We start from the raw sequence: 13,495 nt of genomic DNA, 5'->3' as shown, positions 1-13,495 counted from the left end.
GCACTCCAGGCCTCCCTGTCCATCACCAACTCCCGGAGTTTACCCAAACTCATGTTCATCGTGTCAGTGATGCCATCCAGCCATCTCATCCTCTGGCGTCCCCTTCTCCTCCTGCCCCCAATCCCTCCCAGCATCAAAGTCTTTTCCAATGAGTCAACTCTTTGCATGAGGTGGCCAAAGTATTGGAGTTTCAGTTTCAGCATCTGTCCTTCCAATTAACACCCAGGACTGATCTCCTTTAGGATGGACTGGTTGGATATAAATGGCTTACTCATAAAATATTGTTAATAAAAAATCTCAGTTTGGATAAATTTGAGATTTTTACCTTTTGGACAAAATAATTTTAACTAAGTTGAGTTTTGTGTGTAGTCATTCTCTCTTTCTTTCTTACTCATCATACATGACATGGAGCCAAGGATATTTTTTCTTTGTTTGTTTTTATGCTCCAGGCATTTTTTTAGCTTTTCTGCTCCCTATAAAGTTCCAAACAATCATTCATCATTTAAGACCAAACTCTCTTCTCTTCTTTTTAAGCAAAATTAATTATTCCTTTGTTTGTAACCACTCAAGTATTCTTTACTGGAAAATCCCATGAATGGAGGAACCTGATGGGCTACAGTCTATGGGGTCACAAAGATTCAGACACAACTGAGCAACTTCACTTTCTTGTATACTTATATACAGGATATGCATATAAGATTTTTATAGAATTACATAGTGTGCATGTCTTGTTCACTAGACCCTGAGTCCTTGAAGACTTTACGAGCATATTTTAAATTTATAGTTCTTAACATGTGTGTCACAGAGAGTAGATGGTCAACCTACTTAGGTTCAAAAAAATTGCAAAGCAATAAAAGAAAGCAGTAAAGGAGAAAAAGAAGTGATTTTATCTCTGTTCATCGATATTTTTCATCTCCCAGTAAGAAAGAAAACTAGGGAAAAAAAGAGAAATTTGCCTATACAATTTAGTCAGAGTATATAAGGAAGAGATAAAGGTGAATTACTTTTCATCAGCAATTGTAAGAATTCAAAGCAAGTTGGCATATTTTGATATGTGTTCATTTTTTTCCCTTGCTCTATACCTGAGGGGGAGTGTTTTCTTTCAGAGACAAGAAAGCTATATGGAGACAGAATTCTGTTATTGCTCTTTGGTCTGCTCTTTGCAGGAAGCTAGATTTTCTTCCCAGCCAGTAAAGCTTGTGTAGACAGAGAGGTCAGCAGAATGAAGACTGGAAGAAAGAGGCAAGCAGTGGTGTCATGACCTTGTGACAAAGAGGTCAAGGGGTTTATTTCAGAGCAGTGACCTCCAGAGGAATCAGAAGGTCATGCATGCTAGGGACTATGTGAGATGACCCATTAAAATTAGGAAAGAAAGCACAGTAATAACTTCTATTTATCTATGGATAATAAAGAAATTAAGTTTCATGTATAATTAATGGAAGGCTAGAATCAATTAACTTGTCAAGTGGCCCTTGGTTGAATATATCAACACATGGGAGGCAATCTAAGTAAAGGAACAGAAATCTACAAAACGGGGCTTCAGAGGCTTTTACTTACTGTTTGGTTCTTTTAGTTTATTAGGACATTGCAATTTATAGTTGCCTAATCCTTGGAAGAAAAGTTATGACCAACCTAGACAGCATATTCAAAAGCAGAGATATTACTTTGCCAACTAAGGTCTGTCTAGTCAAGGCTATAATTTTTCCTGTGGTCATGTATGGATGTGAGAGTTGGACTGGGAAGAAGGCTGAGCACCAAAGAATTGATGCTTTTGAACTGTGGTGTTGGAGAAGACTCTTGAGACTCCCTTGGACTGCAAGGAGATCCAACCAGTCCATTCTGAAGGAGATCAACCCTGGGATTTCTTTGGAAGGAATGATGCTAAAGCTGAAACTCCAGTACTTTGGCTACCTCATGCAAAGAGTTGACTCATTGGAAAAGACTCTGATGCTGGGAGGGATTGGGGGGGCAGGAGGAGAAGGGGACAACAGAAGATGAGATGGCTGGATGTCATCACTGACTCGATGGACGTGAGTCTGAGTGAACTCCAGGAGTTGGTGATGGACAGGGAGGCCTGGCGTGCTGCGATTCATGGGATCACAGAGTCGGGCACGACTGAGTGACTGAACTGAACTGAACTGAAGTTAAGAGGAATTAAAGTCTATGTTATTTAATTTTAATTACATTTACCATCACAAAAATGGTTTGAAAATATCCATTTGAAGGCCTATAGCTTAAAACCTAAACAAATATAAATATAAGCAAATAATAATGTAAGAGCAGGATTGACAGTTTTCCTCCTATTCCCAACTATGCCATCAGTAATATTAAGAAGGGGCTTCTCTGGTAGTTCAAATGTTAAAGAATCTGCCTGTAATGTAGGAGACTCAGTTTAACAATGACTTAATCAGTTATTAAAAGTTGAGCTAGAAAACAATTATTAAAAATTAGGAAACTATTAAACAGATATGCACATGAACAATTATACTTCCACATACAAATATTTTACTGATAAAGTCTAGGAATTGTCTGGAAATCATAGGCTTGGAGAACTAGGTGGACTGAGCCAGTTCTCCAGGAAAAAGTATCCAAAGGTGAAATACATAGTGAAGACAGATGAACAGTTTAGAAGAAGAAGAAGAAGAAGAAGAAAAAGACTGAGAAGGGATGTGACATTATAAGAGAAACATGGAGAATAAAATTAAGGTAGTCCTGAGATCAGAAGAAACAACTGACTCAAGAGCAGAAGCAAACAATTCTTTTATATTTAATGTAGCAAAGACCTTGCATAAGACATTATATTGTGGAGTGCATTTGTTATTCCCTGAAAGGTATACAAGAAAATCAGAGATACACAAAATTTTAAAACACTGAGGTCCAAGATTGGGCCTGAGATATTTATTTATTTATTCCTAGCTAATGTATTTTTAACAACAGCCTAAAGAGAAGAGATTAGAGATATATAATCAGAATCAAACCAATCCATTACCCTTGTTCTTATTTGAAGTATATGCTTCAAATATTTGGTAGATAATGCATGCGTATGTGCTCAGTTGTTCATTAGTGTCTGACTGCAACCCCATGGACTATAGCCCACCAGGATCCTCCCTCTTTGGGATTTCCCAGGCAAGAATACTGGAGTGGGCTGCCATTTCCTCTCCTGGGTATCTTTCTGACCCAGGGATCAAACCCATGTCTCCTACATTGCAGGCAGATTCTTTATCACTGTGCCACCTGGGAAGCTCCAGATATGCATGTACCACTATCCAATAACATGATTTGATCATTTTCAAGTACTGTCTTGGATCTGGATTTCCAATGAAAGGAGCCCTATTTTGATGAAGACTAATCATATCCTTTGCATGTGGGAGAATGACTAGAACTCTGTGAGCTACAGTAAACGGTATCTTATGTGGCACCCCATGATAGAACCCATCTTTCTTCATTTCATTATTTTGAGCAAGAAAAATTGAATAGCTACAGAAACTCTATTTCTTAGTTGTTTCTAGAAAAAAGGATATGTTTTAGAATTGTTTACAGGGATGGAATAACCCTGGTGAAGCCTATTGTGTTCTTCAACTTTGTGACATTGTTTTTCACATTTTAATATCTGAAATTGAGCTACATCTTATCCTTTGGTGGTGTAAAATTGAGCTACATCTTATCCTTTGGTGGTGTAACATGGTCTCTGTTGGTCTAGTGACATTGGGATGTAGTTATGCTCTGTTCATGCAGAAACTTGGCTACTATTCCTATTATCTGAGTAAACCAAGACAACCCCGCCATGTTCCAGTCCAGATACAAATGTGAAAGATATAGGAGCTTTGGTTGCTATTTCATAACCTATTGACTGCTTGCCCCTTGCAAGAAAAGCTATGACCAACCTAGACAGTATATTAAAAAGCAGAGATATTACTTTGTCAACAAAGTTCCCTCTAGTCAAAACTTTGGTTTTTCCAGTATTCATGTATGGATGTGAGAGTTGAACTATAAAGAAAGTTTAGAGCCAAAGAATTGATGCTTTTGAACCGTGGTATTGGAGAAAACTCTTGAGAGTCCCTTAGACTGCAAGGAGATCCAACCAGTCCATCCTAAAGGAGATCAGTCCTGAATATTCATTGGTAGGACTGATGCTGAAGCTGAAACTCCAATACTTTGGCCACCTGATGTGAAACACTGACTCCTTGGAAAGGACCCTGATGCTAGGAAAGATTGAAGGCAGGAGGAGAAGGGGATGACAGAGGATTAGATGGTTGGATGGCATCACCAACTCAGTGGAGATGAGTTTGAGTAAGTTCCAGGAGTCTGTGATGGACTGGGAGGCCTGGTGTGCTGCAGTCCATGGGGTTGCAAAGAGTCGAACATGACTGAGCAACTGAACTAACTGAACCTGTTGACATCTCCACAAAGAGTAGTGTCAACAGATAAAGAATCGCCAGAAACTTAGGAGAAAATAACAAAGACAGTGGGACTTCCCAAGTGACACAGTGGTAAATAATCTGCCTGCCAGTGCAGGAAACAAAAGAGATGAGGGTTCGATTCCTGATCCTCTGGAGCAAAAAAATGGCAACCCAGTCCAGTATTCTTGCCTGGAAGATTCCATCGACAGAGGAGCCTGGTGGGCTACAATCTATGGGATGGCAGATAAGTCAGATGTGACTGAGCACATACATTAAAAACCAAGACAATAGTTAGCACTCTTAAAAATGCTGCATTACCAACTCTCTTGGTATCCCAGGGAACAATGCTGTGAAGACCATACAGATACTTTTTACATCAAGTCAAAGAATATTTCAGAAAACTCGAGTTGGATATAAATTTTAGGAATCATTTGATCAGTTATTTTTTCTTTTATTCTTATAGATATCTAACCAAAAGGCATGTGATAAATATCTTTATTAGAATATGTGTAGAAAGCTCTTCCAATGATTATAAAATTTCTAAATGATAAGAAAGTGTTGAGTCAGTAAAGTTGGTAGTGGTACTCATAACTGACACCATCTTAGATTAGATGATGCACAAAATTCAATTTCTTCTCATCAGATATGAAGCACAAACACCTTATATAAGTACTCCGGCACTGTTTTATCATAGTAGTATCTCAATGACATCTTGAAAATCATTTTTGAATTCTCTCCCATGCTGCATTGCTACAGTATTTTCAATTTCTGTCCTTTCATGTGCTTGACTTCTGGACCAGTTGCTTCACATTCCTCCTTTCACTGTAGATTTCTTTGTATATTTTTATAGCAGGATCTCTCAGTATAAATGTGAGGATAATATACAAACATGATCAGGTAGGTACATTAGGAAGGTTGAATTGCACTAAAAGGAAGAATCACACACATTCAGGTAATAAATTTTAAACATAAGCTCTTAAAAAATCAAATTCCCCAGAAAATACACTTTCTTCAGCCTGCAATACAGAAGACCCTGTTTCCTGGGTCCCCAATCCCTGGGTCCAGAAGATCCCCTAGAGAAATGGCTATCCACTCCAGTATTCTTGCCAGGAGAATTCCATGGACAGAGGATCCTGGAGAGCTACAGTTGCCGGGAGCCAGCGTGAGGAACCCCGCCCATGGCAAAGGTCATGAGGAAGGAAACCTGACAAAACGCAAGGGCATGATCAGGCTTCAGGGGTTCCCCCTGGAATTTCCTGAGCATCCACCCCTGAAAATTAGAGTCTGCCTGCTTTACTGTGTTATGCTTTCCACCTACTCTTCTGACATTAACAGGGGGCTATCCCCTCACCACCTTTTTCTGGAAAAAGTTAATTCAGAACTTTTAGATTATAAGTCTCCTGGACATAATACGAGTGTGTCAATCCAAAAACCCCTCTGATGGCTTTCTAGCCTGCCTGCAGGACTCTTACAACTGCTCATGTGATTGTGGCCTCCAGACCACGAGAGGCACAGGAAGCTTAAAACATCCTAGAAATATCGGGGCTTCCAAGGAGGAGGAGTCAAAATCATTAGAATAAAACTGACTAAAGGTTTCATTTGTTGAGCCAATACTTGCTGCCAAATTTTCATATCTTTTACTTGTTGATATAGTTGGTATATAGGAAAAACAAGTAGCAACATTAGATCTTTGAGTTAAGTACCTTCTTTGTTATAACCCACTGTGCCTTTGTTCGATAGGGATGTAACTTTAGTGCTCTGAGGGTGATGCATATTAAAGAAAAACACTTCAGGGGAAACGAGATTAAAATTCATTGAAGAAGAGAGCCATAAAGTGTTAGGCCTCTTGGCCAGAAGATAATGTAAATCACCTGAGACCTTTTGTATACAAAAAGATATACAAAAAGAGTCAGGACTGCTGCCCCTGCATGACTCTGTATCTTCCATTATGTAAAATTTAGGGTATATAAACACCTTTTAAATAATAAAGTTGAGGGTGTTTTTTGCACAAGCCTGGCCTCCCCCTTATTGACTCTTTCTCTTGCTCCCTCTCCCTCCCTCTCCTTTTCAGGCTGATCCCTTGGAATGCGGAGGCTCACCAAGTCTACTTACTTGCCCGGGCTTCTGAGACCCACGTGAGAGGGAGCCCAATGCGGGGCACACTCTGCTATTCAAGCAGGCGCCTGTGGCCCTACATAGACGGTGCAAGTTTCTTGTCTTGAAACTTTATTAGCTTTCCGTGTAAACCAAGGAATATCAGCCTCTTTTCTCCACTAGTTTTCCTACTACACTATTTTTTCCTAATCTCTCTTTATATTTCTGAGTAAATAAGTAAGTTTTTCCTCGCCTACTCTGTCCACCCTTCAAATTACCCTGGATCCACCTGGGCTGGATCCCAGCATACAGTCCATGGGGTTGCAAAGAGTTGGACAGGACTTTGCAGCTAACACTTTATATAGAGAAAGAATAGAGTGACTGAAAAATGTTGTTAAAACAATCTAGCAACACCAGCAATAACTTCTACATATTATAGTATCTTCTAACATTCCTTTCATTAGGGGGTTTATTTTAAAACTTTTCTAATCTTTCTCCCAGAGAAGGCAATGGCAACCTACTCCAGTACTCTTGCCTGGAAAATCCCATGGATGGAGGAGCCTGGTAGGCTGCAGTCCATGGGGTCGCTAAGAGTCAGGCACGACTGAGCAGCTTCACTTTCACTTTTCACTTTCATGCATTGGAGAAGGAAATGGCAACCCACTCCAGTGTTCTTGCCTGGAGAATCCCAGGGACGGGGATCCTGGTGGGCTGCCATCTACCGGGTTGCACACGGTTGGACACAACTGAAGCGACTTAGCAGCAGCAGCAGCAATCTTTCTCCATTCTACAAGAACCTATACTAACAATGGAATGCTCTAAGCTTTAATTATTATAAAATTGGGAAAAGTTTTTCCTCAGTGTAGCCAAAGCCATCTCACGATATCAATTGCAGTAGAAATATGAGCAGAATATTTCATGTTTCTGTTCGCTCTTGACGGTAACACCTTTAGTAATTTCCATATGTCATCTAGTTAATATGACAAACAAAGAAAGTTGAGGATTTCAAGCACAGTAACAGAAGTGAAAGAGTTTGATTGACTGGTACATTATAACTCTTATTGCATACTGTGGACCCAGGATGTTATAATAATTAGCTGTCAAGTCAATTGTTACTCTTCATTAAAAATGACTATATGACAGCAATTAATCTCACAACTTTAGCTTATTAGGACATTTTATTTTTGCAACTGGGTACAGTGCAGTGTCAATCTGAAGGATGTATTATTTTCTAATAGAAGGTTTCACCTTCATTATTTTGATTATGAACTTGAATAGCATAATGTAAGCTTATGTAATAACTGGGTAAAAATTTTGAGTTATTTATAATTTGCCTTTTGAAGTTCATTATAGATACAAGAGATTTTCATTTATTCCTTTTCTTCACCTTTGTCTTATTGAGGCTGCAGACTCAGAATTTCATACTCCTTGAAAATGATTCTATCCTCTGTGAATCATGCCTCTGAAAATACTGACACCCACAAAAATAGGAAAATCTCAAGGACTTTTTTTACAATCCCAAAACATATCACACACACACAAAAGTTAGATCAGAGATAAGTTTTTCTTATACAGTAAATGTTAGATGAGTTATAATAAAAAATTGTCTGTTGGTAATCAGTTTTCAACTTGGACTTTGGACTGACTGTTTGTGATGACTGAAAACAGGCAGGTGAAATTTACATCACAGATTACAGAAAAGATTTTGGTCTTACCCTCTTCATTCTGATGATTTCAAGAGAAGAAATAAATAGCTGAAAATCAGTGCAGCTCTTTTTTCACTGACAAGTAACACCATCAGTTGGAAAATTTAAAGAGAAAGTCTGCACGACTAGCAGATATTAGAGGGGAACGCTGACTCATAGACTAGCATTATAGGGGTGAGCTCTGAATGATGGATTGTTTTGTCAGTCCTTTCATCCTTACTCAAATGCCACATGTGCAGTTCTATATGGGAAATGCCATGATCTCCCTTGAGAATATCCTAAAAGTCTCATTGTTAGCCAAGAGTTACCTTTAATAACCTGACAATACTACTGCTGTTTATGTGAGCCAATGTGGCATAATGGAAAAAAGTGTTTACTTAGATTAAATGATCTATATTTGAGCCATATTTCTACTTCTTTTTGAGTTCATTGAACTTGGGAAAAGTACACGCACTCTTTATTTACTAGATATAAATTTTATCAAATGTATTGGTTTGCTTAGATTTCCAGAAACAGCCTGGCTTAAACAACAGTTTTTGGTTGCTTTTTTTTTTTTTTTTAATGTTGAGGCTAGTAGTACAAGATGAGGGTATCAGTAGGTTTGGTTTTTCCTGAGGTTCTTCCCATTGGTTTGTGTATGGCCACCTTCTTGTTATGTCCTCTTGTCTCTGTGTGTGCATCCTGATGTCCACATCCCTTCTTTTAATAAGCACCATAGTCAAATTGGATTAGGGATCATCCTAATGGCCTTGTTTTAAGTTGATCACTTTTTTAAGGCTCTGCCTCCAAATACACTTACATTCAGAAGTATTGTGGGCTAGGGATTCAACATAAGAATTTCAGAGAGAGATATTTCAGCTTATAATAACCTATAATTATCTAAGTCTTGGATCTCTCGAGGCTTGTTCTTTAGTAAGAATGTATTCCAATAATCGGTATCCATCAATTGAAGGTGGTGGTGGAAAAATGCATTTGAACTAGTTCCCTAGGTTAATCCTGTGTACTCAAAACTTTGTGAACCTATGGAGTAGATCAAGCAGAAAAAAGAATGGGGCATTTATGGAGGCAAGATGATGATAGGCATCAGAATTTACTATTAGGTCAAAGGAAGACATACCAGTCCTTCAAAGAAGTTTATCAAGGGGTAAAAAGAATATGCAACAGACATGAGTAAATCTAGTTTATAGGGCAACCCAAGAATGCCATAATCAGAGCACTAGACCAATAGGTTGTCAGGAATATTTAATCATAACAGTTAGGATAAGTTACCAAGATAAAACATAAGCAGGCACAAACAGTGGTAGTAATGGGTAAATTAGTGAGTTAATAAATAAGTAAACTAGTTACCACTGTGCTAATATTTTTAGATGCATCTGCTTATTCATTTACAGTAAATTTTAAGTGTGGAGTACAATTTCCACCTTATAGATGAAGAAACATTGGCTTAGAAACCCAGACTTCATAAAGCCAGAGTCTACAACTACCTTGCTCATTAGTTATATTCCCAGCACCTAGAAAAAGACCTGACACATGGTGAGTAGTAAATAACCATTCATTGATTGAATCAATAGACTGTTAACTAATTTGCATTGAACGATTAAACTAGGAATTAAACAAAAGCTATGATTTAAGTCAATACAGCAGAAATAGGAAGTAAAATGAAGGAGAATAGCAAAATTAGAAGTATATGTGAAAATAAAAATAAAAACAACAGTAACAGGATTAAACATGCTATCTCCCAAATTTTCAACTTTGTTGTTGTAAAAACACAGCAACATATGCAGAGAACCAAATAGTTTATCTTATTAATTAATATTAGTATCTTATTAATTGATCTAACTTGATAAGTACTCTCTGGGAATTGGTTGTTCATTATCTGTCAGTTAACTTATTTTAACATCCAGCACTTTTTTTTTCTTTTTTGTCCTTTCAGATGTTTTTATACTTGTTCTACAGCCTGCTGAGGTTAAAGCCTAATAATATTAGGGAGCAAAACGCAATGGAAAGATAATGAACATTGGTGCTGCTGTATTCTCTTTTGATGCCCAGCTCTAGTACCTACCAGTTTTGTTACCTTGGGCAAAATCCTTAATGTCTCTGAAGTTCAGTTTGCTTTATCTATACAAAGGAAATAAATATGGTTTGAAGCAGAGATATAATTAGATAATTCATGTAATGTACCACCACCACAAAGTAGATGGCTTGTTAATCCAGTACCCTGACAAACAAGTGAAATGAGTTTTTTACCAGAGTTAATTTTTATATAACATTGTCATTTTCTCACACAGAGCTCATGACTTAACATCAACTGGTTCATCTTTTACAAAATTAAATTTAAAATAGTTGTGTCTTCAACTGTCTCCCTATTGCATTTGACATAGGAAGTCACCCTTCATTTCTAAAGACCTTTTGTCCCATTTCTTGATTCGGACAATTTTTAGATAGTTTAGCTGTGTACTCTTCCTCTTGCTGAGGATATCCATGTACATATCCATATTATCATGAACTTCAGTCAAGATTTCTGGCTGTTTTTAAAAATGCATCCCATGTTTTGGTACATTTCATACAGCATGAGTTGTGCATCCTTAAGGTAGAATTTAGGAAAACCTTGTTGTGGTTTTTAAGCTAAGAAGACATTGTTGTTGTTATTCACTCACTAAATCGTGTCTGACTATTTGTGACCCCATGAGCTGGGGTGGCATGAGTGGCATGCCAGGTTCCTCTGCCTTCAACTATCTCCAAGAGCTTGCTCAAATTCATGTCTATTGAGTCAATGATGCTGTCAAACCATCTCACCTTCTTGCTGCCCCCTTTTTCTTTCACCTGCAGTCTTTCCCAGCATCAGAGTATTTTCCAATGAGTCAGCTGTTTGCCTCCAGGGGCCAAAGTAGATGTGGAAATTAGACTTTGCCAGATCAATTACATCCATTAAGGACTTTAACTGGGAAGTGAGGAACAAGGCTGGCTGAGAATGAAGCTGGAAGCATCCACCCTGCAAGCACAAGACAAAGAGCTCCATCTCCTTGTCTGGTACCAGTGATGCCAATTGCAGTGTCAGAGTTTTTGCTGGTTCATTCCCATGAGATAGTCAGGAAATGTTTGACTCTATCATCTCTAAGCCTGAATCTCTAGAAGTCACCTATAATTTTTTTAGTTTAATTTCTTAATATTTTTCTCCCCTAACTAGCTACAGTGCTTTCTATTATATTGTTAGTAACAGAGATTAGTAAGTGACTGACACAGTGTCCCTCAAAGGTCTAGCCACAGACTATGAATAGTGGAGGATAGCAAAGAGTTGGACATGATTTAGCAACTAAACGTCTCTATTCCAGTCATCTGTAAAACCATTTCACAATTTCAGCAGAAACCTAGAAGTTAATATTTATTTCTGTCTTTGACATCAGACCTTCGATCATTACTCTATTTCTCCACTTATTTGTCATCTCCACATAAGTGTTTACCAAAAGTACTCTAAATGTATTCAAACTGTACTCACCATCTCATAGGCAAAGTCAGATGTATTTTATCAGCTAAGGCAACAAGTTTGTATTTAGTTGATTCTTCATCCTGCTTCTAGATAGGATGAAGTTCAATCTGAATCCTAATTTATCTTCTATAACTCCCCTGTCTAGTACCCATTTTTGCAGTGCTGGAAATCTTCTAAGTCTGTGCTATACAAAATGGTAACCACTAATACATGCAGCTATTGAGCATTTGAAATATGGCTAATAGAAATGAGGGACTGAATTTTTACTTGTGTTAAATTATATTAACTTAAAAAAATTGAAGTTTAATTAGCCACAGTGTGGTTCTATATTATATTCCTTATCTTTGGTTTAATTTGCAGATGTAGCAAATTGTATTTTTATCCAGATTCTACTGGTAGAAATGTTTAAAATAAACTTGAGGCTTTTCCTTTAGAAATAAATTCATCTTAAATTCTTCTAGCCAGCATCTTACACTGAAAATACTTCGGGCATTAACCAGTTATGTGGCCACCTAAGTGTGGTGTCTAGATTATCCTGACCTGTTGAAGTATGCAAAGTTAAAACAAAATCAGTAGGCTCACTGAAGTCAAGATCAATGACATCTGTGTTAGCAGTTGATCACCTGAACCTGCCAAGTATATAAACTCTGTATCAAGTGAAAGAAGAGGTATTTACCTTGCTTCTGAAGGCGTTTATATAGTTCTTGCCTAGAATAAAATTACTGATACCATCCAGATTCGGAGCTGATCTACTTTTTTTTATTAATTTGTGTAACAAAAAAGTGCAGACACTAGGGGGTGAATTACAGGTTCTACTTACTTAGAAATCTTGGGTTATTTGTTCTGTTGAAAATGTTGGAAATTTAACAAGAGATTTGATGATTTCCTCCTCTAAATTGGTCAACGTTGCATGTGCTTTACTATTTTGTATACCAAGAGTAGACAAATTTTTTCTCTAAGCAGGCCGAGAGGCAAAATCAAGTATATAAGGACCTATATGGTTATTTACAAATGTAAAAGCCTGATAATAGCATTAAACAATATATGGTCTCTGTTTGTGTAAGTGTTGTAAACCCGTGTCTATATAATTCTAATCTATAGATAACAGCTGTTAATATCTTATTTTGTTCTTAGGAATATTATGCTCTCATTTTACAGTTTATAGAGCTAATTGGTTTTATTTATTTATTTTTATTTTTGAAAATTCTATGTAGCTTATTTTTTTTATTTTTTTACATTTTAAATTTTTATTTTTACTTTATTTTGCTTTACAATACTGTATTGGTTTTGGCATACATTGACATGAATCCGCCACAGATGTACATGAGTTCCCAATCCTGAACCCCACTCCCACCACCCACCCATATCATCTCTCTGGATCTTCCCCGTGCACCAGCCCCAAGCATCCTGTATTCTGTATCAAACATAGTCTGACGATTTGTTTCTTACATGATAGTATACATGTTTCAATGCCATTCTCCCAAATCATCCCACCCTCTCCCTCTCCCACAGAGTCCAAAAGTCCGTTCTATGCATCTGTGTCTCTTTTGCTGTCTTGCATACAGGGTTATCATTACCATCTTTCTAAATTCCATGTATATGTGTTAGTATACTGTATTGGTGTTTTTCTTTCTGGCTTACTTCACTCTGTATAATAGGCTCCAGTTTCATCCACCTCATTAGAACTGATTCAAATGTATTCTTTTTAACAGCTCAGTATATGTATATGTACCACAGCTTTCTTATCCATTCATCTGCTGATGGACAGCTAGGTTGTTTCCATGTCCTGACTATTATAAACAGTGCTG

This window comes from Ovis canadensis, chromosome 2 (genome assembly GCF_042477335.2).
Source record: "Ovis canadensis isolate MfBH-ARS-UI-01 breed Bighorn chromosome 2, ARS-UI_OviCan_v2, whole genome shotgun sequence".
NCBI classification, from domain to species: domain Eukaryota; kingdom Metazoa; phylum Chordata; class Mammalia; order Artiodactyla; family Bovidae; genus Ovis; species Ovis canadensis.
The sequence above is the reverse complement of the archived record's forward strand: the minus strand, read 5'-3'. Positions refer to the sequence as shown.